Here is a 26,146-nt window from a genome sequence, read left to right as displayed (position 1 = left end):
CAAATTAAACAGGTACTATCAATGTTACTTATGCCACAGTTACAGGATTGCTCACTGTAAGTAATCAGACAGAAGAGACTGTGGCTGAACCAGGAGCTGATTATGTACCTGCTTCTGGCTCACTGATTTTAGAAGAAGGAGAAACATCAGTTGCCATAAATATTACTATTCTAGAGGTAACCTCTAAACCCTTTAATTCTGTACTTTTCTGTATGATTTCAAAAGGGTAATATTTTGGGAACTAAAGCTTGCAGCCATTATTTGAAGCCCTGTGTTATATTTCACTATCATTTAGAAAGATGGTTTCAATCTTAATATTAAAATCACAAGGGATCAAATAGTCACAGAAAGCAGCTCTACCTCTGTCTAAAGGTAATAAAGTTGTCTCATTAAAACTTTACCAACTATCTAGTAGTATTTAGAACAGTGTGCTTCATGGCTGGCTACAGGCTCATACTTTTTCATTGCTGGAGATACATGCCTCTAAAATCGGTCAGTAATTTATTTGCAAGAATAGTTTAGCGTCACCACAGGATCTTTTTCATGATATATAATGTCTTACTTAATTCTTCCACGATAATCAGTTTCAGACCCAATAAAATTATTTCAGGAAAACAGAAAAATGAATTCTAGTGTCACAGTAATATTAGAGACTTGTTGTGTGATCCTTTTTGGTGACTTCTGTGGAAGTTTCTTAAAGGACAATGAGAAGAGGATGTACTGTATTTGTGTTTTGCAGGATGATATACTTCCCTATGTGTGGGGTCAGGCCGACAAATAGGGCCCTCCGTTCCCCTGAGGAGGGAGTCGCCTACAACAATCACCCTTCTTTCTTTCTTGGTGGAGGCAGTCCTGAGGCGTGGAGTCAACTTCCTCACCTCAGGCATCCTCCCGGGTAGGCTTCCTACCTCATCCTCACCCACCAGTCTCTCCAGCTCCAGGGCCTCAAACCTATTGTCCAAGGGCACCTGGGAAGGCGGCGCCGGAAGGGGAGGGCATCTCCTGCGAGGTCGAGCAGGGACCTGTCTCCATTCCTCCTCAACTCGCAGGTCCCCTCCCTCTGCCCGATGGCAACAGGGCAGGGGGTCCACCCCCCTTTGGGGCGTCTCACCCTGGTCCCTCTCCCTCCGGTCCTGCAGGGAGTCGCTCCACCAGTCTATCTCCCGCTCGCACTCCCTGATATCCCTCAGCCTCTGCACCTCCTCCTTAAGCTCCGCCACCATGCGGACCAGGTCGTCCACCTGCTCGCACCTCACGCAAGCAGTCTCCCTGCCTCCCGCCGATGGCAGCAAGAGGCTCAGACACTCCCCGCATCCGGAGACCTGAACTGCCGCATGTTTGGGCGGGCAGTCGGTCTGGGTGTGCACTGACTTCCTAGAGAAAGCACCGTGCCTGGTGGAGACCATTGTAGCCCAGCTGACGGGAGAGTGCCGTTAGAGGAGTTGTCCCTAAGGGCGGGTGTGAGCGCTCCGCCCTCCCTGCCCGCCAACTGCCTCGCTAACTGCCGCGTCACTCCCCCCGCGTCACTCCCTGTTTGCCGGCCCTGGTCGCCGCGCTCCTGGTCGCTCGCGCTCCCTAAGGGCTGCCTTTGAACGGCCGGGGGGAGGAGCTGACGCTGACGCTGCTGGCCCCGCCTACGCCTCGTCAGCCTCCCTCACGAGGGCTGCCGGTGCCTGGCGGCTCCCTCACGTAGGCTCGGTGCCCGAAAAATAGCCCTGCCTGTCCCGATCCCGCGCTCCGCTGCAGCACGCGTCTGCCCCGGAGCCGGTCGCCTCGGCAAGGCGTGTTTTGCAGGATTGTGTTTTGCAGGATGATATACCAGAGGTGCAAGAATTCTTCTTGGTTAATTTAACTTCAGTGGAACTCATCATGAACCATTCAACGTCATCCCCACCTAAGCTAGGTAAAAACATCTTATAGCAAATTATTTTTACTTTTCCTTTTTAATGGTTTATATTATATTACCTTGGGAGATTACCATTATTCCTCTTACTTACCAACTATGCTGAGATGAGACATGGTTATTTAGAAGAAACATCATAGAATATGAAATAGATTTATTATTACACTTAATCTCTTGCTTTTTAAACTCTGGGAAAATTTAAATTAATTTTCGTAGAGGAGTTAGTAATTATCAGTTGGAAAGGACAATTATTTGAAAAGTTTATTGGTGATTTTTTCATCTGATTTTCATTTACAAACTACAAAATGGAAAAAAAAAGTAAAAAAAAAACTTTATGTGGCTACTCTGCTCACTCTTTTAAAAAAGTCTGTTTTTATTCTTTTATCACTTTTAGGAAACATATTTTATGGTTTTCCTACTCTTGCAATGATCTTTATTATTTGCTTAGTCTGCTTCTCATTTTGCTTCTTCAGAATTCAGTAGAATAGTAGTCATTAGCTTTAAGAACTGTTGGATTATCCTGTGGTACTAAAGACTAGTTATATAATGTCAGACATCTTCTTTGACTCTTTTCCCTTTTCTTTGCATGCTTATAGAAGTGACTGAGTTAATTCGTTACAGATTGAAAGGTAACTTGCAAGACTCATTGCTGATTTGTGAATAGTTGAGTCTAAAATATGAAAGGAGTAGCATATAAGAATGAAAGATTCATCCAAACTAAACAGTGTTGTATAGTCTCACTTTCTCTTTGGCTGTCTCCTTGAACCATGACCATTTAACACTGATGTGACACTGCATTGGGTCAGCTTTACTTACAATGAGAAAATAATAGTTTTAAGTCATAAGGAAAAAATGTGTTCACATAACATGTCAGTGAATTCTTCTGGTAGAAGAAATAGCCTGACTCAAATACGTGTGTCCGCGTGTGTGTCTGTGAGCAAACTCTTACAGATCCTGGGTGAACAGATCTGACTTCAGGGTGACATGAGAAAATGCAGGAGTGAAGCAGAAATGTCTCTGATTGCCATTACTCCCTCAGGATTTGTAAACCTCAGTAACACTTCTGTTGTCTGTGTAGAGCTATTGCTCATCGTCATCTCTACCTCATAGTGACAGGCTTAGATTCATGGCAATAATCTTCTACTTTTGTTCAGTTTTATCTGAATTGATGGAAAAATGTATATGGATCTAAACATAATATACTTATGGCAGACTCGGTGAAGTCAATTTGGTTTTAGAAAGTAAGTTGAAGTTTATAAAAAGTAAACAAGTAAGTTAAGGTAGTTGTGTGGTGCGGTTGTCTGAAAAACAACAACCTATTTTCTGAGAAGTATTAAGTTTTGACTGTAAAGTTCTGGTCTCTGAAGTTAGTAGACTTTTCTGACATTAACCTATTATTTGGTGTTTTTCACACTGCAGTGTATTCAATTACGATTTCAGGCTAATTGTAAATACCTGTATGTCTTTATGGAGCAGTAGAATATTACAGTATGTGAACACCCCACAAATAAATTAATAGTTGTGTATTTGTAGTGAAATCTGAGGTGTGCCATTAGAATGTATGATGAGGCACTGAAGCACAAATAGAAGATGAAATGCTGAATCATTTATTATTCTTCCTCATTGTCTTTCTCATACTCAGAATGGCAAATGCAAAATATTGAATGTCATTGTAATAAACACTTATAGTGAAGACAAATTAAGATTCCATCGCAAATCTAGACTTTATTGTTTTCTAATGTTTTATGTGCTGTTTAACTTTCTACATTTTCCTTAGTCTTTTTTTTTTTTATGCATTATTAAATATTACAGTGCTAATTCAAGACGCATTATTGCACTTCTAGTAGTAAGGACTCTTTCCAGTTATCTTGCCCACTCCCATTTTCTCCTACGCATTTTTTGTAAAGACACTGTAATATTAGTACCGATTGAATAAATGCTTCTGTGATTCTTGAAAATCAAGAAAATTGATTTTATTGTTCTTTAATTTTTGTCTTTCTGTTTTGCCTTTTAGATGTGGAAGGTTTAGCTTCTCAAATTGTTATCGATGCTAATGATGGTGTAAGAGGAGTAATTGAATGGGAAGGTACCAAGTAAGTCTCATCTTCCTTGAAGAACTTACTGTGCCAATTAGTGATTGGTGTTGCCCATTTTCTTTCTAAAAGTAAAACTCCTGTTAAAAATAGGGCCATGTCTTTGAGATGGTAAAGTAATCATTCAATTCAGCTGAACTAGAAAGTGGGATTCCCACACTGAAAACAAAAATTCACTATTCATCTAATCAGAATTCTTTTACTTATTACTACTTTCACTGTTGTCCTTTTATATCACCAATTTGCCTAACCTCCCCAGCCTGCATCAACTCTTCCAGCCTCACCATTCATGTAAGCAAAAAACAAAACAAAACAAAACAAAAACCTCGTGTTACTTAATTCAATTTAGATAAGAGAAAAAAGGTAAAAAGGATGCGTTAGAGAACTATAATGTAGGGAATAATTCAGAGTGAAAATGTAATAAAAATGTACTATCTTTTTCAAAAGAACATAATCAGTGAACATTGAGAATTATTCTTTTTATTTTAGTTTTGAAGTTAGTGAATCTCATGGGAATCTGACAGTAATGGCTTACCGAAACAGAGGATCATATGGCAATGTGTCTGTATTTTTTTATGCCCAAAATTTGGAGGCCCAGCTGGGTTTGGATTTTAATGTAACCTCAAGGGTAAGAAGCAACTCTAAATCTAGTACTTTTTATTCTTTCAGCTTCCGTAAAAGAATATCTTCTTGATTATTCTGCAGAATGATCAGTAGTGATGCTAGATGTTTCAGCTTGTTTCAGTTGCTTTGGTAATCTAAATAGAATGAAATAAAAATATTCTTATTCTTACTATTTATTTCTTTTTTAAAAATATATTTTTTAATATAAAGCAAAATGTAAACTTTCAAACATCGATTTCAAATTTAATTTTGATTAGACATACAAACTTTTTCATAGACTATTTTTGCAACAGGACTTTCAAAATAAATTATTCTTTCTTGTCCTCATTCTGTAATGTGCTGAACCTTTATATTTCTGATTCAATCAGTTTATAAGGAACAGAGAATATGGCTCTTCCTATGCTTTCCCTTCCTTCCTATTTCACAGAATTCTGTTTACCGTAGTCAAAAATTTCTGTGTGATATTAACTGATGTAAGTATTCGGTGCTTTATGTGTTTCAACGCTAGACTCTTTTTTTTGCTGATGGAGAAAGGCATAAATCTGTTGATGTCATGATTTTTGATGATGAGATTCCTGAAGGTGATGAGAAGTTCCAGTTAATTTTAACAAATCCATCTCTGGGGCTGGAATTAGGGGAGAACACAACAGGTAAAACTTAGTTTTAATGTTCCATTTCTTTAGAATTCTGTGGCACACATTTTAATTCCACTTTTCTGAATAATCATATTTCAGAAAGCACCATTGTCCTGCTATGGTGAATCTTTATACTCCTTTGGAAGGTTCTGAAACATCCCTGTGAAATCTGTGCAATTAAAAAGTTTATATGTAAAGCAATGAATCAGAAAGCACGAAGATGAGTTTTTCAATGTGTACTACCTCACTGAACTGAGGTCTTTTTAGAGAGTTCATAATCCTTTTCTAGGAGAGACTATATTCTTCCTGTCTAGAGATCTTCCTAGTTAAAGTGAAATGCCTTCCCATTCTCTTCAGGTAATGTCATGGACACATAAGCATTATATACACACTAAAGGAAGAATGTATTTGTGTTTATGTTATGTATTATGTTACTATATATGTATATTTATATTTTACTATGTTAACCAAAGAATATTTTCATTATTTCTTTTTCAAAAGCTACAATTACTATACTTGCCAATGATGATGGCCATGGAGTTTTGTCATTCAATAACAGCAATCACTTCTTTCTGAGAGAGCAAACATCTATCCATTTGATGGAAAGTGTTGCAGTATTGAATATTATCAGAGAACCACCTCAGGGAATATTTGGCGCTGTGACTGTTCAGTATCTTGTAAGTGAGATTAATTCTTCAGAGGCAACAATGGATTTGACCCCTTCTCAAGGATATATTGTGCTCGAAGAGGGAGTCAGGTTCAAGGTAATATGCTAGTTATTACCAGAGAAGTCTAGGAAGCTTTTTTTTTGGAAATATTGGAAAGATTTCAGAAATGTCTGTGCTTTATCTTCTGTTTATTTTTTCTACTTCTTTCATTCATAAAGTGAATTGAGTCATGAGCTGTGACTGATTTCCTGTTATTATCTGATGTGGAAGTGTGTGAAAATTAAATGGGCTCATCTTTAGGTGTTTCTTAGTTTGTAAGGGTTGAGGTAAATTGAAAACAGTACACTATAGATAACGTTCATGTGTGCTTTGGAACAGTTCTTTTTATGTAGTCAATCTATAGCTGAAATGCAAACTTACTTTAAATTAAAGTGATAATTTGCAAGCCTAATAGTTAAGATCAAAGTAAAAATCCCATTCTGTAATTTAACATTTTAGTTAGTCTGAACTAAACAGAATGTGCTGCAACAAATACAAAAAGTAGAACAGTTGTCTGTCTTAGGATTGGAAAATAACTTAAGTATTAAGCTCACTGCCTCTATACTGTCCTCACAAGAATGTCAGCTACAAAATGAACTAGCTTAAGTTTGTGAATCCTGACTCTTCTAAGGTTTAATCACAATTCGATTTATTTATTTTTGCCAGTAAAGCTGGTGAAGCTAGTGTTAGCATATTACAGGCAATAGGATAGAAACTGAGACAAACTTTTCTTGGAAACACTGGTTTTCAATTTCTGGCCTTTAGATGCATTTGGAATCACAATGCAGCAGATCTATAAGAAGTTGGAGCCTTCTTAATATAGTTGGTAAATATGGTTTATTGTGGAAATGAACAGAAATATAAAACATTGTAAATTTTGTATTATTTCCAAATGCATCATCACTAACTTTTTATTTTGTACAGCAAGGCTATGCGTACCTATGAAATTTTTTGCTTGTTTGAGTAGTGTGAAGGATGACAGTGAGCCCCAAATGAAAGTGAAGCACTTAGCTTTCTCTAGATTGCTCTTTGCTAGTTTGAGATTGCCTTTAGAAGACCTGATCTTCATCCACAGTGGTGTAGGAGAGGGAAAGAAGCATCGAGAGGAAAGAGTATTTCAAATCTCTCACTATTCTTGCTTTTTTTTTTTCCTTTTCCTTTTCTTTCTTGACAGCACCAGTAGTGAGATTACCCTGTTTCCCTGAAGATAGCTTAGCTGCCAACTAAAATAAATTAAAACCAACTTAACTGATTACACTTATAGCTGTGTTGTGAGTATAAACTACCCAAAAATGTATGGAATAAATAGAGAACAAAAGTATGAAATTAGGATCAAAAACTTCAGAGGATCATAGGATGAGAAAAGAAAGAAAAGAGAACAACAACAACGAAAAGTGAATATGCTCATCTTAGTGTTGCACCAATGGAGGCCACTAGATGGATGGCTTTAGAACCTCAGTCTGAACTCAGTCTGAGCTTGCCTCAATTCTGTCCTCTCCAGCTTCATGAGCTGCTCTTCTCCTGCTATGCTATCCAAAGCCTTATAGTGAAATAAATTTAAAAAAAAGGTAGCACATTCTGATAGAGCTGTGTCATCATCTGTTATCATGTCTCAATAACATTGTATGCTTGTTTTGTTATCAGACGCTGCATATTTCTGCGGTACTAGATGAAGAACCAGAAATGGATGAGCACTTCATTGTCACCCTGTTCAATCCAACTGGAGGAGCCAGACTAGGCACGAGAGTGGAAACTATGATTACAATATTACAAAACCAGGCTCCACTAGGGCTTTTCAGCATCTATACAGTTGGAAATAGGTACTTTACACTGATCAGTAAAAAGGAGATAGTTGCTCATACTCCAAAGAGATAATATTTCTCTACAATTTTGTTTTTGATGGATCGCATTAAAGAAATTCAGCAACCCAATTTGTAAATCTGTAACTTTGAAAGGTATTGTGAAATACTATTACTGCTAAACAAAAGAGTAGAAAAATGCATAAAAAGGACTATTCATAATCCAAAATTTCAATTTATTTATTATTATTTTTCTTTATAAACTAATACTTCACTAGTGCCTACATATTCCACTGATAGTATTCCATGTTAAAAGTTCCAAACCTCATATCAGTGTCCAGGAAGTCATACGTTTTATAATTTACTTTCATTTTTAAACCTGTAAAAAATATACTTTCACTGAAGGCTGTTTTTCAGAAGCAAGTGACACATATGGACTGCCATTTTTAAAAACCATTCAGCTGAAACCATACAGATTAAATAAATTTACTATTTAAATAAAAAATGTATGTATGCTATTTTATTAATACATTGATGTTTAGAGTTAATAATTTATATTAATATTTAATAATAATATTATCTAAACATTTATTACGTGAATTTAATATACTTAAATTTCAGTCTGTTTAAAGATTTTGTTGAATTGCCTATGATTTTGCATGATTGTAGTAAGGATCATTGGGAAACCCTAATTAATGTAGCTACCAGTCCATCAGATACTGAAACCTGTTATTAATATTTTCTTTTTATTTCTGTTGTATATTCTGCATCTGGAATTGTACAGTAAAAATCTTATTTTTATTACAGCAATGAATATACTATAAAATAATTTTTTCCTTATTTTTATGATTCTCACATTTAGGACAAATTTCATCATAATTGAAGAAGCCAACACTACAGCTTATTTGAAAGTTTCACGGAGTAATGGGCTTAACGTTTCTGTGAGCGTTGAGTGGGAGACATCATCAGATACTGCATTTGGCATCAGTACGTTCACTTTACAGAGAATGTCCACTGCTTTTGTAGAAGTGGAGATAGTAAGAGAGTAGCCAAGCATACAGGAGATGTAGCTTGGGAATGTAAATTCAAGTATTCAGACACAATTCAGTTAATATTTTCCTATGTAAGATTTAGTAGATAAAATACTTTAGCTGCTTAAGAATCACCTTGTCATCAGCCACTTCTGCCAGTTTCAGTAATCTCTATTTCTGTCTTTGCTGCTAATATGAACATTATTGTCACTAGCCATTTATTTATTTATTTATTTGTGTGTGTGTAATAAAATTTGTTCCGTACTACTTGTAACTCAGGATCTTTCTAACACAGTATAAATGACATGTGACATGCAAGAGTCTAGCTCCTGGAGTTTAGTTCTGACAAGACGGTGCTTAGGGACCGTCTTGGAATAAAAACATGAACATGTTGTAAATGGGGAACAAAACATGAACATTTTGTAATTTGTCTTTTTTTTTTTTTTCTTTACTACTTGCTATCTAGCTAATTCTCTTGTTAGCTAAATTCCAAGATCAATTATTATGAGTCAGACTCAAATTGCCTATATGTCTTCCATGTGCAGTTGTAATGAATGAAAAATACATTTACTGCTTAACTCTCATTATATCCTTAGCATTGTAACATTTCTATGTATTTATATACACTTATAACAAATACTAAGACACAACTTCATCATTTCTCATACTAGGTCTGGCTTTGGGAGGTAAATAATGGGAATGGGGTTAGAAAAGATCTCAAGAGTAATATAATAGTAAATAGTGTTTTTATTTTATTTTATTTTATTTTATTTTATTTTATTTTATTTTATTTTATTTTATTTTATTTTATTTTATTTTATTTTATTTTATTTTTTACTATATTGCAGGGGGTGGTATCAGTGTCCTATCTGTCTTGCAAAGTTTTGTGGAAGAATCAGCATCTGGTTGGTGTTTCTTTACCTCAAGAGAAATCCTGTACGGTGTTCTGTTGCGTATGCCTCCAGCTTTGTTTTCTACTGTCTACCAGTGGAAAGGAGTATTTGTTCCTGTTGAGGTAAATGTTTGTTTTTGAACACCAGACATGCTAGTTAATAAGGAATTTAAGTCACAATCTTACTTTTTTTTTATTCTTCTTGCAGAATTTCAGTATGTGGAATCCTACAAGTTGTGTGTCTTTCCAAATTGGAGCCTCTTCCTACCTTGTGGTTACTCATGGAGGAGCCACACAGGGAGCTTCTAACAACAGTGTGTATGCATTCATGGCTGGACACAGATTGTTGTGGGTAAATCGATTTTAATTTTAAAATCTTAAAATAGTATGGGTTGGCAAGGACCAAGGGAGGTCCTCCAGTCTGGCCATGTTTTAGAAAAAAGCACTCTGTGTGACAAGAGTTAGTTTTGTGTCCTAAAATACTACATAACTTCAGTGATGTAAGTTTGTCATAGTTAGTTGTTTACATTGTTTGTATTTTTTATATATTTACATTTGAGGGTGCAGGGAGGATTACCTGGGAATCACAGAATCACAGAATTGTCTAGGTAGGAAGAGACCTCCAAAATCACCTAGTCCAACCTCTGACCTAACATTAACAAGTCCTTCACTAAACCATATCACTAAGCTGAACATCTAAACGTCTCTTAAAGACCTCCAGGGATGGTGACTCAACCACTTCCCTGGGCAGCCCATTCCAATGCCTAACAACCCTTTCGGTAAAGAAGTTTTTCCTAACATCCAACCTAAACCTCCCCTGGCGCAACTTTAGCCCATTCCCCCTCGTCCTGTCACCAGGCACGTGGGAGAACAGACCAACCCCCACCTCTCTACAGCCTCCTTTAAGGTACCTGTAGAGTGCGATAAGGTCGCCCCTGAGCCTCCTCTTCTCCAGGCTGAACAACCCCAGCTCCCTCAGCCGCTCCTCATAAGACTTGTTCTCCAGACCCCTCACCAGCTTCGTTGCCTTTCTCTGGACTCGCTCGAGCACGTCCATGTCCTTCCTGTAGCAAGGGGCCCAAAGCTGAACACAGTACTCGAGGTGCGGCCTCACCAGAGCCGAGTACAGGGGCACAATCACTTCCCTAGCCCTGCTGGCCACGCTGCTTCTTATACAGGCCAGGATGCTGTTGGCCTTCTTGGCCACCTGGGCACACTGCTGGCTCATATTCAGCCGACTATCAACCAATACTCCCAGGTCCCTCTCGGCCAGGCAGCTTTCCAACCACTCATCTCCCAGCCTGTAGCTCTGCTTGGAAGTGGGGGAAGAAATTCTCAAGCAATCAAGTCATAGAACATTTTCTGGAAAATGTATGATAAGTTATGTTAATTCTGTAAATTAGTTGCTTATATATATATATATATATATATATATAAAATATAAAGTTTTAAAAGCTATTTCATGTATAGTTTTATACATAATTTTGGAATTCTTAACATTCTATGCGTACTTTTTCTCACTATATACAATGTAATATAAAATGTATTTGTTTATATACATATGTAGATAAACATAGTCACCCTCATATTTCCCTTGCAGATACAGACTCTTTCTGTTCTGGATACCAGACGTGTGAAACATTTTGCCGTGGAGGAAGAAGACTATTTGATTATTGTGAGTCACACAAACAGTTCCAGTTCCATCCAGGTTTGAATATTCTTCAGTCTTCTCTGGCTTTAATGTGGGTAGTTTGCTTATTTCTGAAAGGATAATGAAAGGAAGTAAATCTATAAGCATGTATTTCTGACATATTATTTTTGTTTCTATTGGAAATTTATAACAGTTAAAATTCCAGACTTGTTTGGATGTATAAATACTCTCTACCTGAGTGTATAATTTACATCTGGTTTGTTTTTATTGCTACTGTTATTTCAGTTTTGAAATGTAGCATGTAAACAAAGAAGTAGCTTCTGAATATAAACCTGTTCCTCTGAAGAGCAGGCACAGCTTCTTGCAGTAGGGTTAATTACCAATTACTTACCAGTGGGCTTCTACTTTAAAGTACAGTCCACCTAAGAATATAGGAATTCAGTTCACCATAAATCTTCCCATTTTTTTTGGCATGTCATTTAGTTTTAGTTCTCTCGGTGCTAATTATGAATATATAAAGAAAAGATTTTTGTATTTCCACAGGTTTTCCAGTGGAATAAAGACATATTTGTTCTGCATCATCAGCTTCCACTTTATGGAGTTGTGGACATAGCCCTGTTTCCTAGAGGAGGCTTTACGTACCTGTTAGTTTCTTTGTCAAATACCAGCCAAAACATTCTCTTGTATCAGTGGTTGAACAACGAGTTTAGGAAGCTTCATCAAGTACCAGCAAAGGAAATAAAACATATGGAGTCCTGGATTTCTGGATCTGATGTCTTTGTAATTATTGCAAAAGGTATTTAGCAGAAAACAAAGAATGAGTTTGCTGAGTATACAATGGCTTGTTTGATAGCAAAGGCCTTTGTGGTAAAGGAGTTTAGAAAGCTATTGGAATCACTGCGGGGGTGACGGTACTCAATAAGCATTTAACCCTAGTAAGTATTTTATGAAAGTAATCTCTACTTTTTCTCTCAGAAAATAAAAGCCTTGTGCTTGTTCTCAAATACTTACAAAACAAATGAAATGCTTTCCCAGTAACAATGGGAAATAATAACTCTATTTAATCTACCTGCTTATCACACTCTTTCTAAGCTTTTCTGAGCTTTGTGCCACACACAGATCACTAGTCAGCAAAGTATACGTGTATTTTATTACAAGGTTGACATTTTATATGTCATTTTGTCTCTATGGCTACTAAAAAGTTTTTGTTGCAGTCCACAGGTTTCTTTGCAATTAGATGTTGTCTAATGTCAGTCTTAATGTTCTTGCATCGAAGTTATGCACCAAATAATAAGGAAAATAATACAATCAGTGTCACTTCATAATTAAAGCTGCCAGACTCTGGCTTTTGAATGGCCACCAGTGTGTGATTTAACTAAAAGGCAGCAAAATAATGTGAGTTTTGTCATTTTGTTCCTTGGTAGACTCTGGAAATTCTTCTGAAATTTTTGTCTGGGAGACAGGGCAGTCTACTTTTTGACACTTCCAATCTCTTCCAGTCCATGATGTAAGAAATATCCATGTCTTCATGCCTCCTTCAGGTTTAGGTAAGACTTAAATGAGATTTTTTTTTTTTCAAATCCTAGTATATAATGCTGGAATTTCAGAAATGCATGTCTTTATTTTTTCATATGTATTTATCAGACCTTAAAAGTCAGTGTAATCAGTGTTCTGCAAAGTGCACTTCTGGCATTAAGACAGTAACTTTTAAATATATGACTAAAAAAATATTCTCTTCCTCTTTGCTCCATGTAGTCCATGTCCTCCTAGCTGGTAAGGATATAACAACACTGTATGCTTGGAACTCTGAAGCGAACCAATTCTCTATAATGCTGGAAGCCCCATATGCAGATCATATCACTTCAGTTACTGCAAGGTCTCTGAACATCAGCAAGAGCTTGATTGCTTTGTCCGTTAACTCCAGCTCACAGATCTATGAACTGACCACTATTTCCAACCAGTCAGATTTTATACCTAGGTAGGCTTTTTTGTTTATATAACTTGTCTGAGACACCTTGCGTTTCTTTTTCTGTGATACTCATTTGTGATAGCGGAGACTGTTATGTTTCGTTGTATGGTGGCCTATTTCATTAGTGCTTGTTGTGGTTTAACCCAGCCGGCAGCTAAACACCACACAGCCGTTCGCTCACCCTCCCCCCTCCCTCCGTGGGATGGGGGAGAGAAACGGGAAAGTGAAGCCTGTGAGTTGAGATAGAGACAGTTTATTAAGACAGGAAAAAAATAACAATAATAATACTGATAATAGTATTAATAATAATAATGTGTACGAAACAAGTGATGCACAATGCAATTGCTCACCACCCGCTGACCGATGCCCAGCCTATCCCCGAACAGCCGGCCCCCCACCCCGACCAGCCACCCCTATATATTGTTTAGCATGACGTCAGATGGTATGGAATACCCCTTTGGCCAGTTTGGGTCAGCTGTCCTGGGTCTGTCCCCTCCCAGCTCCTGCTGCACCCCCAGCCTGCTCGCTGGCAGGACAGAGCGAGAAGCCGAAAAGTCCTTGGCCTGGTGTAAACACTGCTCTGCAACAATTAAAACATCAGCATGTTATCAGCGCTCTTCTCATCCTAATCCAAAACATAGCACCCTACCAGCTACTATGAGCTACTTAACTCTGTCCTAACTGGAACCAGGACACAACATGTCATTCACAAAGAAAAATCTAAGTGTTCGACTCCTGGCAGTCTACCAGCACAGACAGCAAAATCTGGCCTGCTGCGAGACCAGGAGATTGCAGGAGATCTTCTTGTTCACATCGCACATAGTGCATTTTTGGCACACTGCAAGATGTTGCTCAATTCGTGCCTTCAAAGAGGACAGAAAAAAGCTGCATCCAGTTCAGAGGCAGGAACAGCCCTTCTGAGAAGCATGTCCATCCCATCATGCTGACTCCATCCCATGGGAAGGGCAAGAGTCACACACATCAGGCTGAGCCGCAAGCTCTTGAACCATGTTGTGGGCACAGTCGTGGGCATCAGGGAAGAGCCCACAGTCCCCAAACAAGAGGAGAAGCACAGCCAAGTCATTTGAAACCCAACTAGAATTGGACAGCTAAATCAGCTGAAACTGAGGTAAGCGCCAAGGGTGCTTTTCCCCTGCAGTGACATGTGTCTCCCGGCAAATGAGACAGCAAGGACTGCTTGGGCTGTGCCTCCTGCCTTGAACTCGCCCAGCTGCAAGCAGCGCTGTGCGGGAGCTGAACACAAGTTCAGCAGAAGCCCTTTGCTGCTGGCTGGATACCAATGTTTGCACGGAACAGCTCGGACCACTTATGGTAGTGCTGGGCTAGCAGCTGCCCCTGGGACACGGCGTGACCCACAAGCGGCAGCAGAGGCTCTCGGCCTTCTCTGAGGCTCACCAGTGCCTGCCAGGTGTGAAATTGAGCGTCTCCGCTCTGATCCATCCCTTCCTGCTGTGCAGGTTACGGTGTGTCCACACATGGATTTAGAACCTCAGCTTCCCAAGTCTTATGGCGGACAGAGTGAAATATACCCACCAGGTGCTGCCTCCTCTAACTCCTTTATGATCTCCTCTATGATGTCAGGGGATGTTGGGGAAGATTTTCTTATTTCAGCATTGTCCTTCGCTGTTAGAGGACCTGAACAGAAAGTAGGAAGTTAACTTTGGCACCAGTGCAATTTGGAGGACCAGGGCTTCGTTTGTGAAGTCAGTGAAATGACTACCCACCCCTGGGATACCAGCTGGGCTCCAGCGCAGGAAGCAGCCGAGGGTCTGGCAAAGCCCTCCCTGGGGACACTTCTGCAACCAAAGCCCCGTGAGAAGTTTCTGTCCCAGCGCCATCTACATCAATAGCTCAGTAGGAGAGCATACCAGGGCTCGTGCCTTGACAGGGCACACACACGTGCCGGTCTGTACCCTCCCACCTGCAGAGATGCCTGGCTGACGTTTGGGCTTTGAGCTGGCAGCTCTCAAAGGAAGTCAAAAGCCACAACTTACCCAGGCCATCTCCCAGAGCTTCAGTCCTGGAACCCATCTGGGAGCCTGGATCACCTTCGCCTTCGGTCCCATCTGTAAACACAAGTGGAGTCCCTCCTGTGAACTACGCCAACATACTCCTTCTGACCAGAGTGACAGAGAATGCGGTTCAAAGAGGGGACTGCTCCACGGCACTCGTCTCTCCCTGCCACTCCAGAGCATCTTGCAAACAGTTGCTGGGTGCCTGCAGTGGCACCGTGCTGGTACAAACTAAGCGTGCGTGGAGCTGCCCGGAGAAGGGCCCTCCCCGTGCCCACCCCAGGTCTCAACTCAAGCGCAAGGTGCCTGCTGGCTCTGCAGCACCTAGATGCTCCTGCCTTCCGCTGACTTACCTGGCAGATTAACCTGAGGCTCGTGGTCCACATCAGGCTGAGGTGTCGAGTAGCCAGAGCCTACGAGAACTGCTGCAATCAAGCACAGAAGAGAAACATTCCCCGTGCATGGTGTGATCTACCTCTTCCTTAGTGACCTGCAGCGACTGGAGGGGGCTCAGGCAAGGATGTGGGACCCAGACACGAGCCAGGATTTCCAAAGCCGCAAAGGGGCCTGCTGAGCTGGAGGCTCCCTCTTGGCCTCTTCCCAAATCCTCTCTCCAGGCTGTGCGCAACACCCCGCAGGGACCACGCCGCCAAAGATGTGGCCCCTCAGGTGTTTCTTACGGGAAGATCTCTGCTGGACACAAAGGAAGACCCCACTGCAGGGGGAGCGTGCAGACCCCGGGAAAAATGATCATCCATGTTTGTCATGGAGAAGCCCCCTGGCCAGTGAGCAGCTGAACCCTTGCTGAGCTAGCTCAACAAACCCTTAACAAACAGCAAGGAAATGAACACGGACAACTTACCACCTGTGGGACCCATACTGGCAGGCTCAGGAGCAGGATTCCATGGAGGCACTTGACCAGTACTGCCTGTGGGCACAAGTGGGATCAGACACAGGTAAGGGGAGCTTCCATTGCCTCTTGGGGCCTGCCTCTTCCTCAGTGACCGGGAGGCACTGGCTGGGGCTCAGGTAATGACATGGCCCAAACAGGAAGAAAAGCCTGGGTTCTTCCCTCTCTGTGGAGAGGGGCAGGGGTGGCATCTCTCCAAGTGAAGAAATATTCAGGGCTCATTTGTGCAAGCCCCCTCACGGCACAAACGCGCTTGGAAGACCCTGAATAAACTATTACAGCCCATTAGCCATCTTCCTTCAAGGAAGCACACTCGCAACGTACCTCGGGGATCCTCCTGAGGCTCCAAACCATGATCCAGCTGAGAAGCTGGATATCGAGAGCCAACACCGTCATCACCCATTTGGGTGCCCCCCCCCCCCCAAATCCCCCCCCCTTTTGTGCCTCCCCCAAGTGATCCCACCACCACCACGGGGGGGGGGGGCACAAGGAGGGCAGCGCCCCCCCCCGCCTCGTCTGTGCCCCCCCCCAAATTTTTGGGGGGGTGGGGGCTGTTTTCGGGGCCCCCCCACCCCAAAAAAAACCACGGTGGGGTCCGGGAGGGAGCGGCGTTTATGTACAGGCGGGGGGGGGGCAGAAGTGGGGGGGCCCCCCCGGGAGAACGAGGCACTTGGGTGGGGGGGGGACCCCAAAATGCCCCCCCCCCCCAAATTATTTAGGGTGGGGGTGGGGGTCCCAAAAATCTGCCCCCAATGATTTAGGGTGGGGGGGGGGTCCTCAAAATCCCCCCCCAAATCATTTGGGGTGGGAGGGGCCCTACAATGCCCCCCCCCAAGGCCCTAAAGGTAAGGGGGGGGCCCCAAAATGCCCCCCCCAAATCATTCAGGGTGGGGGTGGGGACCCCAAAATGCCCCCCCCAGGGTGTTTTAGGTAAAGGGGGGTCCCAAAATGCCCCCCCCAAATCGTTTGGGTGTGGGGGGGGAGTCCCAAACAGCGGGATTTAGGGGATTTCCCCCAAAATTTGGGGTCGGGGGGGGCGCAGGGGTAAGAAATGTATTTTTTTAGGGGATTTTCCTCTAAATTTTAAGGGGGGGGGGCAAAACTGCGGGTTTTGGGGGATTTCTCCCCAAAATAAGGGTTGTTTTTTTTGGGGGGGGGTAACTGGGGTCACAAATGGGTTTGGGGGAGTTTTCCCCAAATTTGGGGTTTTGAGGGGTCCCAGCAGCAGCTTCGGGGGGATTTCACCCCAAAATGGGGGGGGGGGCACAAATAGCAGCTTTGGGGGATTCCCCCCCAAATTTGGGGGTCTTTTGGGGGGGGGTCCTAAAAGTGACCTCACGGGGAGGGATTTTGGGGGGGATTTTCACCCAAAATTTGGGGTCTGGGGGGGGGAATCCTACAGGCACACCACAAGTTTTGGGGAAAATTCCCCAAATTTGGGGGTTTTGCTGGGGGGGGGGGGGGGGTCCCAAAAGGAATCGCAAGAAGCGGCGGGTTTTGGGGGAATTTCCCCCGATTTTGGGACTTTTGGGGGGATTTCCCCAAATTTGGGGAAATTTGGGGGGGGGGGTCTCAAACGTGGGTAACAAAGTGCAGGTTTTGGGCGATTTCCCCCCAAAAGTTTTTGTTTTTCTTTTTAAGGGGGTGTCCCCGTGCCCCCCCCCCCCCTTTGCGTCACAAGCAGCAGCTTTTTGGGGGCATTTCCCCGGATTTTGGGGCCGTTTCCCCGGATTTTGGGGCCGTTTCCCCAGATTTTGGGGCCGTTTCCCCAAATGTTGGGGCCGTTTCCCCAAATTTTGTTTTTATTTTTTTTGTTTGTTTGTTTTTGGGGGTGGGGATTTCCCTAAATTCTGTTTTTTGGGGGGGTCTCATTTGAGCCCCCCCCCCCCCTTACTGGGGGGCGCTCATTTGGTGTCCCCTTTCCATATTTTCAGGGGGGTGGGGGTCATTTGGGGCCCCCCCTTAAATATTTTATGGGGGGGGGGTCTTGAGGCCCCCCCCTCAGATTTTCGGGGGGGTCTCATTTGGGGCCCCTCCCCTCCATATTTTGGGGGGGAAGGCGTGTTCATTGGGTTCCCCCCCTCAAGATTTTTATGGTGGGGGGGCCTCAGTTGGGACCCCCCTCTCTTTATTTTGGGGGGGGCCTATCTGAGGACCCCCCTCCCGATTTCTTTTGGGGGGGGCCTCTCACTTGCCCCCCCCTTTTTTTTCGGGGGGGGGCGCCCTCAGTCGGGCTCCTCGTCGCCGCCCCCCTCCCCCAGGCGCCGCAGCTCGGTGCTGGCCTTGTCCTCGCCGCCCCCCCCCGGCAGCAGCAGCAGGGGGGGGGTCCCGGGGGGGCCGCCCCCCCCCTCGCTGAAGGGGCGCCCCCGCGTCTCGGGCAGCCGTAGGAAGGTGAAGAGGGCGAAGCCCCCCAGCAGCGCCCCGAAGAGCAGGAACACGAAGGGGCCCAGCGCCCGCTGGGGGGGGATTTGGGGGGGGGGCCTTGGGGTGCGGGGGCCCCCCCCGGGGCGTTTGGCCCCCAGAGAGGGGCTTCCCCCCCCCGTAACCCCCAAATTGTCCCCTGTTGCCCTCCGTCCCATTGTCTGCCCCCCATTACATGACAGCGTAGCAGGTAGTCAGGCAGAGGGTTGGAGAAAGAGGAAGAAAATCTTCAGGGGGAGTCAGGGCCAGGATGGAAAAGAGAGGAAGAGAGATGAAGGAATGGCAGGCAAGGAAAGCTACCCGTGTTGTGGCCTGAATCTTAGCAGGGACAGGCTTTGATGGGATGTTTTAAGTGTGGGCAGGCTGGCCACTTCAGGTAGGAATATCCGGAGTGGAAGAAGGAAGGTATGGAATTAAGTTGGCTAATGACTGAGACTTTGGTGAAAGTACAGGCTGGAGAAAGACAAGAAGCGTTAAAAAGGGTTATGGAAGGTGTTAAAGGTGTGGTATGTAATGTTTGACAGAGCTGTTTTTTGAATGAGTTGGGAAAGTTGAACGAGCAGGGAAAGAGGGTGTAGGCACTATCTAAGTAACAGTCTAGAGGTTTTGGTATATTTGCTGTGGTGTTTGGTCAGTTTCCCAAGTATCGAGAAGGGGGGGACGGGGGGGGCAGCCTGCTCCACCAGGGGCCTCTCCACAGGCCGCAGGGGGCTTCGGCTCCGGCGCCTGGAGCGCCTCCACCCCCTCCGTCTGTGCTGACTTTGGTGTCTGCGGGGAGGTTTCTCGCTCCTCGCTCTCCCAGCTGCTGTTGAGCAGCAGGTTTTTGTTTGTTTGTTCGTTTTCGTGGATGTGCTCTCACAGAGGCACGGACTGTGTTGCTCATGGCTTGGCTCTGGGCAGCGGTGGGCCCCTCTGGGGCCGGGTGAAATTGTCCCTTATCTGCCACGGGGCGGTTTCTGGATTCTCCTCGTGGGGGCTGCCACTGCAGCCCCCTCCCGAACCTCGCCATCAAACACAATACACAGGGGCAGCTAGGTCATTGCTGGCCTGTAAAGTATCAGGGATTAAATTAACTAATGAAACCCTAACGAGTGATGGGGGTAGAAGGGGCTGGGGTAACAGTGCCACCTTTGGGGGGTACCAAGCTGAGACTAGGGGATAAAATGATCTCTGGGCAATTATTGTATGTACCCAAGGCAGGGACTAACTTGTTGGGAAGGGATTTGATGATGAAATTGGGCATTCAAATAGTAAATTGGTAGACTGGAATAACAGTGGTATTAATGGAGTGCTCTCAGGCCCTGAGAGCAAAGATATCTTCACCTCTGACTGGAAAGACTCTGAAGTGGGGGCGGAAGCAACAATACATATGGAATTTTTACCTCAGGGGTTTACAGGGCCACCGACTAATTTGGGCAAAGTTCTAGAACAGATTTTGGAGCAATTCCAACCTCCCAAGGAGGAATTTCTGTTACAAAACGTGTATGATCGTTTATTGTCAGGACAGGAGAAAACAGTTGTGAAGGAAGCTACTAACAAGCTATTCAACTTTCTGGGAAAGCAGGGCTTGGGAGCATTGAAAAATAAATTACAATACGTAGAAAGAGAAGTCAGGTATTTAAGGCATCTAATGTCTGAGGGAAAACTGAGAATAAATCCAGAGAGGATTCAGGGAATTGTTGAAAACTAAGAAAGAACTAAAAAGTTTTTAAGAGAGATTTCTTTAAGGAATCGGGAGCCACGAAGCCTGAGGGAAAATGGATACTCCCTTGTAAGAAATGGTCCAGCAATTCGTGCCACTAAGGGGTTTTGAAGGGTTAACATCGAGGCCTGGGTTTAGGCGAGAAGAGAACAAAGGGATTTCTTCGGAGAAAAACTGCTGACTTTGCACGAATGTGCAGTAACTTCTGACAGCCGGCCAAGAGACCACTAGATAAGGAGGAAGAATATGAGCCTCCCTGTCCGAGCGGCCCCCGAGAAACTAACAGAGACTGATAAGCAGGCGCACCTGGGAGGACTTCGGATTCGGGAAACCAATTATAATAACCCTGCCTCTTCTAGAAGTAGTAATGAATATGTATTAGCCTAGGAGCATAAAAACCAGCCGCCTTACGTAACAGGTGTGCGTCCTGGTGGAGCAGAGACTCCCGGCGCACCCAGCGCTGTTTGCTTGCCTCTATTCATTTAATAAATTGTAAACTTTGATTGTAATCCTATTTGGGACTCAGTCATTTATAACAATTGGGGGCTCGTCCGGGATGGTCTTGGTTCCTGAATTCTGACTTGATCTAGGAGGGGCGCCCCCACCATTTGGTGGCTCCTGTTCGAGTCAGGTCAGGGCTAATGCCATCTTGAACCTGAATAAGGGCAAGCAAAGATTTAGATTTTTTTATGAGCTCCCTTTGCCGGCTGCAGCACTATATTTTGCCCGTAATTCTGCGCGCGAAGATCCGAACGAAGACGACGGAGTCGTAAGTATTTAAGGCGTATACCGTTCGGTTGGGTGGGATTCGGTTGCCTGTGTGTGTGAGAGTGTGACTGAGACGGAACGTAGTTCCGAAGCGATTGTGGAGGTCTTCTAACCGCGGTTCCAATCTCCCGCGAGGGACTTGGCCGGTGAAGGACCGAAGCGATTCCTATAGGATTCGTGGGTGGGTGATAGGTCCTAAACCCCCTGCAAGACACTCTCACTAAGGCAACCAAGGGCTGTAGGAATTGCCACAGTAAAATTCCTAGATGGGTCAGACAAAATTGAAGACCCGGGACCAGAGAAAAGGGAGCAAATTACCAGACATACCACCAGAAAGTCCATTAGGGATAATGATTAGAAATTGGAACGATAGGGGCCCCAGAAAAGGGAAAAAGTAAATTAAAAATGGTTCAGTATTGTATGACAGAATGGCCAAAGGAGCCTTTAAGACCACATGTCTTTTGGCCCGTTTTCGGATCCTTTGAAGACTGGGTTTGCCAGGCCTTAAATATACATGTTAATTCAAAGGAACCTTTTAGCCAGGAGGAAAGTGATTATGCAGGATTATGGATCAGGATCTCACGTCCTTTTCCAGCCTCAATATTTACACTAAAAGCAGACGAGAAGTTTGACGAAGAAGAGAACAAAAAAATAAAAAATAAAAAAAAAGGAAAAAGAAAAAGATGATGAATGGGAGTCATTGGATAACCTACCACCTCTGTATCCTAACAATCCACCCCCGGTGGTGCATCTTGTAATCCTGTTTTGTTCTTAAGTGTTTTGACTGTGTCAAGGAGGAAGGTGGGAGCATTATCTAAGTAACAGTTTAAAAGTTTGGGTATATTCGCGGTGGTGTTCGGTCAGTTTCCCAAGTATCGGGGGAGAGGGGCTGACTGATTATCAAAGTGGTAGAATGGAGAGTCACTTCTTTGGTGGTTCGGGCCTGAGCCCTGGGAATTTGGTAAGAAGGGGGAGAGCGAATTTATTTAGGCCTCAATACCTTTTTAAACCCCCATCTTGACGGATACACAGGAGTGATTCCTTGTTTTGTGTAGGCTTACTAACAAAGTGCATGAGAAAAATTAGCATTTGGCTTGAAATTCGGTCTTATTGAAATGTAAATTTTGTGGAAAAGGTGTTATTGTTTGTCTAGAAGACCAAAGGCTGAGTGCTTCAGGTGTTTTTCCGAAGTCCTGCGGATTTATGATTGGAATGGGGCTCATTAATAATCTGAAATAGTAAAGTTTGTATGTGGAAAGAAGAGTTTAATCCCAGAGAATTGGGACATTTGGGAAGAAGATTAGGAAAAGATAGTAAAAACCTGCAATAAAAAGGTTTGCGTGGAAATTGAAACAAGGTACAGTAAGTAATATAAATAAATAAAAGGGAATGGGAAATCAAGGAAAAGGGGAAAATCCAAAAAAAAAAAAAAAAAAAGACGTCCTAAAAAAAAAAAAAAAAAAGCCTCCTTGGGTGCATATTGGCACATTGGAAGGATATTGTTAGAAATGGGGGCACAGAAAGCAAGAGGACTTTCACTAAGTATTGCAATCAATGGTGGCCACTATATAAACTAAATGGCCACTTTATGGATCAATCGACTATAACAGTGTCTTGCAATTAATGTTTTTGAGGAGAGAAGGAAAATAGGATGAAATGTTGTATAGTGATATGTTGTTTCAGCATGTTGGAGGGAAAAGGTTTGGAATTAAGTTGGCCCCTGACTGAGCCTTTGGTGTTGGCGTTAGAAAAGTACGGGCTGGAGAAAGATAAAGGAAGCGTTAAAAGGATTGTTGAAGGTGTTAAAGGTTGTGTGGCATGTAGTATTTAACAGAGCTGTTTGAAGTTGAATGAGCAGGGAAGGAGGATGTAGGAATGTTAATAGTTCCGTCTCAGCCCGAGGCTGAGATCTCAAAATCACGGTGTGAGCCCTCTGGGGCAGGGGAACCGTGATGGGTCCGAGAGAGTTGTCGTGGAAACAGAAAAGCAGCTAACTCTTGAAACAACCTGAGTTCCTGTGTGAGCTCAGATTGCCAATGGGACCGCTCAGGGAACTTTCAACGATTGCATTCCCCTGACCGACCCCCTCACTGAGACCCTAATCACCCCGGAAATTATGTAAATACTAAAATCTGGTTAAATTGGCTATTGGGAATTGAGAATCTGTTCCAACAAGGTCCAAAAGAAACCCCTATGGAATTTATGGAATTTTTGAATTTCTGGACCAACTTTGAAATGCAATGAAAAAAAAAAAAAATGGACCTGGCTTAAAAAAAAAAAAAAAAAAAAAAGAGAGAGAGGCAACTGGCTAACCTCTTTCCAGGGCAATCAGCCCCTGATATCAGAAAGAAATTGTCTTAGGCTGCAGGACAAACAACAGTCAGGAATGATGGGGACCTGGGGCATCTACCCTAGCAGGTCCACTAGTTGAAATAAAGCTAGGAAACGAAGACAGAGGCTTGAATTTTTTGTTGGTTATGGGAGCTTCTTTCTCTGTGTTAATTAGGCTGTAAATGTAATAGGAGCAACATATTCAGTGTTAAATAGTTTAAAAGGACGATTAGGAACTAAGACAACTACAATAATTGGAGCCACAGGGAAAGAGGAAGAATGGTCATTCTTACGACCCCTTGATTTGCGTTTTGGGGGTGAGGAACTAACCCATAAATTTTAGTATGTACCAGAATGCCCGATGCCACTCTTTGGACGGGATCTATTAGCCAAATTAGATGCAACAATAACCTTTGAGAATGGAGAATTAATAATGAAGGTACCTGAGTCCAAAGTAGGCCAAATCCTAATGATCAAAGATAAACCCTTTGTTAATATTCCAAGAGAAGTAGAAAATGCAGTTATAGCAACAGTACAGGAAACAGATGTACCAGGGAAGTCGAAACTGGCACAACTGGTAAAGGTGGAATTAAAGGAAGGAGCCAAACCTGTTTGAATCAAACAATATCCACTTAAGATAGAAGCTAGGCACAGGAATGGTGAAAATTATTGACAAATTTCTCAAATATCAGATTCTGGAAGAATGTAAATCGGAATACAATACTCCAATTTTTCCAGTAAAGAAGCCGAATGGCGAGTATAGATTTGTACAAGATCTTAGAGCAATAAATGAAATAACAAAGGATATTCACCCGGTAGTAGCTAATCCTTACACATTGTTAACATCTGTGAAAGGGAAATATAAATGGTTTACCGTGATAGATTTAAAGGATGCCTTCTTTTGCATACCTCTTGATAAAGATAGTAGAAAATTATTTGCCTTCAAATGGGAAAACGTATTGAAGTTTTTGGACCACATATGGTAACAACCGTTTTGGAACAAAGGGGGGGGGGGGCACTGGTTATCACCCAGCTGGATGGTGAAATATCAGGCAATCCTAACTTAACAAGATGACATAACCTTGAAAACGACTAACCTGTTATATCCAGCAGTATTTCTAGGAACCGTTCCAGAAGAAGGACCGTTGGAACACAGTTGTGTGCAAATAATCGAACATACGCCAGCCACAAAGATTTGAAGGATGTACCCCTTGAAAGGTATTCAGTGGGAATACCACACTCCGTGGCACCCACAAAGCTCAGGGAAAGTAGAAAGGATGAATCAAACAATAAAACAACAATTGGCTAATTTAATGATCGAGACACAGCTGCCCTGGACGAAATGCTTACCATTGGCACTTTTAAACATAAGAACTAAACCACACAGTGAGACTGGATTATCATCGTATGAAATGTTATATGGTATGCCTTATTCTCAAGGGATGCCCCTAGGGAACAATGTAGTTGAGGATCATAGTATCCAGAAATACATAATTACCATTGGAAGGAGATTACAGGAGATAAGAGAAATTGGGATGATGACTCAGACACCACCTTTAGGATTTGCTATTCATAAAATACAACCAGGAGACAAGGTCTTAATAAAAACCTGGAGAGAAGAATCATTGAACCCCCGATGGGAGGGACTGTACCTTGTTTTACTTACTACTGAAACAGCTGTGAGAACAGCAAGAAGGGGTTGGACCCACGCATCCAGAATAAAAGGACCAATAACTACCGAAGCCTGGAGGGTTGAGTCCACTCCTGGGGAACTGAAACTGAGACTAAAGAGGAACTGATATCCCAGCAATGAGGTTCTGCATGAATTAAGGGCACTGGATAAAGAGGACAAGGCTGAAGGGAGGAAAGGGAGAAGGCAAGACCGGGGTAGGACCCTCCACTGCGGCGTGTATGGTCTACCGAGGGAGGCAACCCCTATGGGTATTGACCGCCGAGTGAGAGTGCCTCGACCGGACTTCTCCCACACCAAGATCAGTTTGTCCTGAGAAAAATAACATGAGAACCTTTTAAACCCATAATAAAATTGTGATTAGTTTTTCCAGGAGCTGGATCACCCTGAAGGGCTGAATGGTAACACAAGCTCTGAAAGCGGGCCCAACCCCATGACTGAAGGCGCTTCCCACACTCTCAAGATTGGACGGCGAAAAAGGCTTATAATATGACAGGTCGCCAAAGAGAACTGAATTGTGACTGTAAGTGGAAACCCAACGTGGGAGCTTGGAAGCGTGCATATACGAGTACAAACGGGGCAGACATTGTAACAGGACCACTCGGTAACAAGGACACTCTGTATTATCACGCCCCAAAGGGTAAAGATGGATGGGATGGTCATTTTCCAAACGGGACGTGGGCCCTAAAGGGACATTATTGGGTGTGTGGCAAACATGCTTACAAGAGGCTACCTGGAAACTGGTCGGGAATATGCTATGGGGGGTACATAAGACCCTTGTTCTTTTTATTGTCACAAACACAAGGAAATCATTTAGGAATAAGATTATATGATGACCTGAACAGAGTAAAACGATCTATTGATACTTCCTTATCCGGGGATAGTGCCCAAAAATGGGGAAAGGATGAATGGCCTCCTGAAAGAATCATACAGCATTATGGGCCAGCTACCTGGAACCCAAATGAGTTGATATCAGGAGCCCGAGAA

General features: G+C 43.1%; 1 long non-coding RNA gene and 1 pseudogene across 2 annotated transcripts in view; one reads left to right on the top strand and one right to left on the bottom strand.

The window, feature by feature from the left end:
- Positions 1-13,317, top strand: part of LOC310891475 (adhesion G-protein coupled receptor V1-like) — an 87,315-nt pseudogene extending 73,998 nt beyond the window's left edge. Inside the window, exons 45-58 of the transcript in view lie at positions 13-176; positions 1,810-1,903; positions 3,918-3,996; positions 4,486-4,624; positions 5,129-5,270; positions 5,757-6,019; positions 7,607-7,782; positions 8,624-8,748; positions 9,641-9,807; positions 9,893-10,036; positions 11,285-11,392; positions 11,879-12,131; positions 12,760-12,882; positions 13,091-13,317. The product of the transcript in view is annotated as an adhesion G-protein coupled receptor V1-like (transcript). The remainder of the gene's footprint in view (positions 1-12; positions 177-1,809; positions 1,904-3,917; positions 3,997-4,485; positions 4,625-5,128; positions 5,271-5,756; positions 6,020-7,606; positions 7,783-8,623; positions 8,749-9,640; positions 9,808-9,892; positions 10,037-11,284; positions 11,393-11,878; positions 12,132-12,759; positions 12,883-13,090) is intronic.
- A 429-nt stretch (positions 13,318-13,746) lies between these two features.
- Positions 13,747-16,689, bottom strand: LOC310891477. Its single transcript, XR_014577607.1, has 3 exons — positions 15,320-16,689; positions 14,859-14,960; positions 13,747-13,884 (listed from the first exon to the last, which is right to left on the bottom strand). It is a non-coding gene; the product is annotated as an uncharacterized lncRNA (long non-coding RNA).
- Positions 16,690-26,146: the final 9,457 nt, after the last annotated feature.

This window comes from Anser anser (assembly GCF_964211835.1).
Source record: "Anser anser genome assembly, contig: HAP1_SCAFFOLD_122, whole genome shotgun sequence".
Lineage (NCBI taxonomy): Eukaryota > Metazoa > Chordata > Aves > Anseriformes > Anatidae > Anser > Anser anser.
This window is presented reverse-complemented; position numbering and strand designations above follow the sequence as displayed.